Source organism: Odocoileus virginianus, unplaced genomic scaffold (assembly GCF_023699985.2).
Source record: "Odocoileus virginianus isolate 20LAN1187 ecotype Illinois unplaced genomic scaffold, Ovbor_1.2 Unplaced_Contig_119, whole genome shotgun sequence".
Classification (NCBI taxonomy): Eukaryota; Metazoa; Chordata; class Mammalia; order Artiodactyla; family Cervidae; genus Odocoileus; species Odocoileus virginianus.
In genome coordinates, this window is record NW_027224436.1 from 1 (window position 1) to 5,204 (window position 5,204).

Consider the following 5,204-nt stretch of genomic DNA (forward strand, 5'->3'; position numbering starts at 1 on the left):
GGATGAGAAATGGTTTTGACATTTACAAACAGAAAATGCTTCTCCATATCTCTTCTAAATGATGTCTGATGTTGACATTAGCATTTATGTAGTTCATCCAGTTGTAGAAACCATTGTGTGCTAATTCTTAATAGCAATAAAACCTATTACAATGGGGAATAATAGTCCTTCAAAAGGCTTCGTTCCAGCCTCCTTCTTCTAGGCCCACCATATCAACTCCATAATAATTAATTTATTTTGCTGTAATTCTGATTCAGCAAAGGCATAATGCTGTGGAGGAAGACATAATGAGGCACCTCAAATAAAGGCTGAAGTGGATGGGGCAAAAAACAGGTCTTAGTCAAAAGGTTTGTATTCACTCCAGAAAGGTTTCATGGGCAAGATTTGAGATTGAAAGGCATAAGCTTTTAAAAGATTTTTGTAACGAGGGCCAACTTTTCTCTTAATTATCCAAAAGCAATTTTGATAAAGAGATCAACAAAGTGTAGGGCTTAGATTTGGGGTAATCTTAACAGAAAATTCTAGTCTGCCTTCCTGTGATGAAACCAGAGGAAGATTTACCTCAGTACTCTGGTTCCCCACAGTGGTTGGCATTGGAAGGCTGAAAACAAAAGGGTTCAACATTTCTATAAGTAGAAGTGAGTGGATATGTAAGTTACTGACCAGGGTTCTTGGACTCCTTAATAAATAGAAATTGACTAGAAGCCAGACAAATTCAGGAAAGGTTTTATTGATGCCCCTACTGTAATAGGAGGGAGCAAGAACAGGTTCCCTTGCTTCCTCACTCACCAAGGTGGGGCAAGCTTGTTCCCACCTTGTTCCCATTATATGGTGTGAGGGTAGGGGTGTGTCTAGGGATCAGGCCAGAGGAGTGGCTTAGGTGGTTTGCCCACCTCTTTGGTGGTATTGTGTGCAGGGGGCATGTGGTATCCTGTTTTTTCTCCCAGCTCTTCAAAAGTGAAAATTAAGCTTTTTGGTCTCTTTGTATCTTTTTGTCCAGAATTTGCCCCAACTGCACATGCACACAGTTATTTTTTAGTTTCTTTGTATTTTGTTGCTTGAGGAGACATTTGTCCAGGTGCAAGCATTGCAGCACTGCAGCAAAGGGTCCCAGGTCCCAGCCTGTCTGACTTAGGAGCTATCTGTCCATGGAAGAGACCTGGGCAGCAGGATTATACCCATGAGGTCAATCAGAAGAGAGGGGTGGTCCCTGCCCACTGAGCTTGCCAGAGCACATCCACACCAGGAAAAGGCAGCAGCAGCTCCAGAGAGAAAGAGACCTGGGGGTTGTTGCCAAGGTGCCATTTTTTGTTCTGGGTACTGGATGGACAAGGGTCACCTTGCCAAGCTGAACATTTAGGTGACAAGAGTAGTACATGCAAAGGAAAGGAACTGTGGAAAAGCATATTGTGGAAGTACTAAAAGAAGTTTGGGGAGGCAAAGCGTATGGACCAAATATGTCCCATCGGCAGCCTGGGACCATATTTTAAAGAGCTTCCTATGCCATACAGAGTTTGCATGTGATTTTGGAGAAAGATACTGCTAGGGCAGAGGACAGTGTATTCATGGGGAAAGGTTGCCAGGATGTCCTTCTTCCTCTTCTCTCCCTGGGATCCCAATTCATCAATACAGATTAGCTCAAACACCAGCACTGCACAATGTCTCTGAGACTCTCTGACCAATTGCACCACTACACACATACACACACACATCTATGCACATGCCACAGAGAATACTTCCTCCTCAATGCTCCCATTTCACCACTTAATTGCTTTCATCCTGGCACCTAGCAGGATTTAGTGAATGAACTTAAATATTATGTCTGCTTCTTCAACTAGAACATGCCATCTGATCAAGAGCAGAAATTGCAGGATGGTTTGTTTGTTTGGTTTTTTTTTTGGTTGGTTTGTTTAAGCACCATCATTCCAGAGACTGGATGCACCCACTTCTCTTTGAATGTGGTTTCCTCAGGTTGATTTCTTTTTCTAAAACAAATATTTATTTATTTTAATTGCAGGCTAATTACTTTACAATATTGTGGTGGTTTTTGCCATACATTGACTTGAATCAGCCATGGATACTAGAACCCTGTCTCAAACCCCTCTCCCACCTCCCTCCCCATCTCATCCCTCTGGGTTGTCCCAGTGCACTGGCTTTGAGTGCCCTGTTTCATGCATCGAACTTGGACTGTGCATTGAACTTGGACTGTGCATTGAACTTGGACTGTGAAATGCATCCATTTCACATACGGTAATAAATATGTTTCAATGCTATTCTCTCAAATCATCCCACCCTCACCTTCTCCTGCAGAGTCCAAAAGTCTGTTCTTTACATCTGTGCCTCTTTTGCTGTCTCGCATATAGGGTCATTGTTACCATCTTTCTAAATTCCATATATATGTGTTAATATACTGTATTGGTGTTTTTCTTTCTGACTTACTTCACTCTGTATAATAGGCTCCAGTTTCATCCACCTCATTAGAACTGACTCAAATGCATTCTTTGATGTTTTATAGCTGAGTAATATTCCATTGTGTATATGTACCACAGCTTTCTTATCCATTCATCTGCTGATGGACATCTAGGTTGCTTCCATGTCCTGGCTATTATAAACAGTGCTGCAGTGAACATTGGGGTACATGTGTCTCTCAATTCTGGTTTCCTCAGTGTGTATGCCCAGCAGTGGGATTGCTGGGTCATATTGCAGCTCTATTTTTAAGGAATCTCCACACTGTTCTCCACAGTGGCTGTACTAGTTTGCATTCCCACCAACAGTGTAAGAGGGTTCCCTTTTCTCCACACCCTCTCCAGCATTTATTGTTTGTAGACTTTTTGATAGCAGCCATTCTGACTGGTGTGAGATGGTACCTCATTGTGGTTTTGATTTGCATTTCTCTGATAATGAGTGATGTTGAGCATCTTTTCATGTGTTTGTTAGCTATCTGTATGTCTTCTTTGGAGAAATGTCTGTTTAGTTCTTTGGCCCATTTTGTTATTGAGTCATTTATTTTTCTGGTATTGAGCCATTTATGTTTCTGGTATTGAGCTGCATGAGCTGCTTGTATATTTTGGAGATTAATTCTTTGTCAGTTGTTTCATTTGCTGTTATTTTCTCCCATTCTGAAGGCTGTCTTTTCACCTTGTTTATAGTTTCCTTCACTGTGCAAAAGCTTTTAAGTTTAATTAGGTCCCACTTGTTTATTTTTGCTTTTATTTCTGTTACTCTGGGAGGTGGGTCATAGAGGATCTTGCTATGATTTATGTCAAAGAGTGTTCTGCCTATGTTTTCCTCTAAGAGTTTTATAGTTTCTGGTCTTACATTTAGATCTTTAATCCATTTTGAGTTTATTTTTGTGTATGGTGTTAGAAAGTGTTCTAGTTTCATTCTTTTACAGGTGGTTGACCAGTTTTCTCAGCACCACTTGTTAAAGAGATTGTCTTTTCTCCATTGTATATTTTTGCCTCCTTTGTCAAAGATAAGGCATCCATAGGTGCATGGATTCATCTCTGGGCTTTCTATTTTGTTCCATTGATCTACATTTCTGTCTTTGTGCCAGTACCATACTGTCTTGATGACTGTGGCTTTGTAGTATAGTCTGAAGTCAGACAGGTTGATTTCTCCAGTTCCATTCTCTTTCTCAAGATTGCGTTGGCTGTTCTAGGTTTTTTGTGTTTTCATACAAATTGTGAAATTATTTGTTCTAGTTCTATAAAAAATACCATCGGTAGCTTGATAGGGATTGCATTGAATCTATAGATTGCTTTGGGTAGTATACTCATTTTCACTATATTGCTTCTTGGCCTTTTGGCTAAGATCAAGTGTAGTATCTGTCTTCACGGTGACTTCTGTTTGACCCAGCAGGAAAAAACTTCTTCTTTGAGCCCCTGTCTCTGGCGGGAATCCTCTGAAGGATAGCCTGAGGCAACGATCTGGTGTCTCCTGATGGACTGGTAGGGTATGGGAGGGAAGGCAGGAAGTCACAGGGTTGGGATCTCAGGGCAGGTCCACCAAGGAGGGTGGCTCAATTACCTGCCATGGGGCACTCCTGAGAGCTGGACTTTCCCTGGCAGAGAGGTGGGCAGGAGGTGGTGAGGGACATAAAATCCATGCATTTTTGGATCTCTGGGTGTGCATTCACAGAGGTGGATGGAAGGGGAACATAAAATGGGTGGGACAAGACTACTGTCTGCTGAAGCTCTCTCTGCAGGTGCCACAGAAAATGTTTTATCCATCTCTGTACCTGGTGTGGTGCATAGGAATTCAATATATGTTTGTTGGATGGAAGAAATTGCTATTCTATTTTCCACAGACAACACAGCAAGCTGAGTCTGATTCTGCTCCTGTAAAGGGGTGGTGTTAAGATTTTCCTCCTTACTGCTTTCAGAGACTATCAGACACATTGCTTCCCACCATTGATTTCTATTCAGCTGAGATTTGTGCAAAGCCAACGAAGGAGGAACTACGTTTATTATTTGTTTGCAACACATTCCAGTGAATGCTTTGGTATTCAAAATCCACTGTACTTTTGCCTCATTTATTTCTAAAAGAGAAGTCAGGAGATAGTCTTTGCCCTTTAAGTAATGGACATGGGAAGTCAACAAAAATACATTTAAAAACACATGCATTCACTTTTCATTTGTCCAAGTTCAAAATTAGATGTTTCTCCTCCATTATCTCATAAAAGCATGTGATTTATGGAAGAAACTGAAGCGAGTGTCATTAAAACCGATTACCCTAAGTGAATAGTGATGTATTTGTGGATATGCAATGTGATTATGATGTTAGTGAGAGTAATCTAATGATCAGTGGGATAATGTGATTTTGTGGTGTTGATAAAAGACTAAAAGCAGAAGCCCTTGGTGAAATCGCACCTCTGATCTGAAACAAGCCCCAAATGATGACCAAAAGGACATTTGTTTTGACTCCACCCATGGACCTAGTGCCCAGGAAGACAGTGCCCTCAGACTGCCCCAGCTGTTGAGGGTCCAGTCTCCTGCAGATCTTGGAAACTGGGAGAGAGAAGGGAACACACAGCAGGAAGGGGAAAGTATTTTCTCTGAGAGAGGCCCTCTCCACAGATGCTCCCAGTCCCTCCAGGAGTCACCACCTGCTCCTTCTTTGGCGCCCGGCACCCTCCATCCCTCTGCAATCCCTTTGCTCTGGGTCTCTCCGCATCAATGGTCCTCCTCCTCCTTGTGCATCAT

General features: G+C 42.0%; 1 pseudogene; it reads left to right on the forward strand.

The window, feature by feature from the left end:
• Window positions 1-3,788: 3,788 nt before the first annotated feature.
• LOC139034265 (U2 spliceosomal RNA) lies at window positions 3,789-3,906 on the forward strand (annotated as a pseudogene).
• Window positions 3,907-5,204: the final 1,298 nt, after the last annotated feature.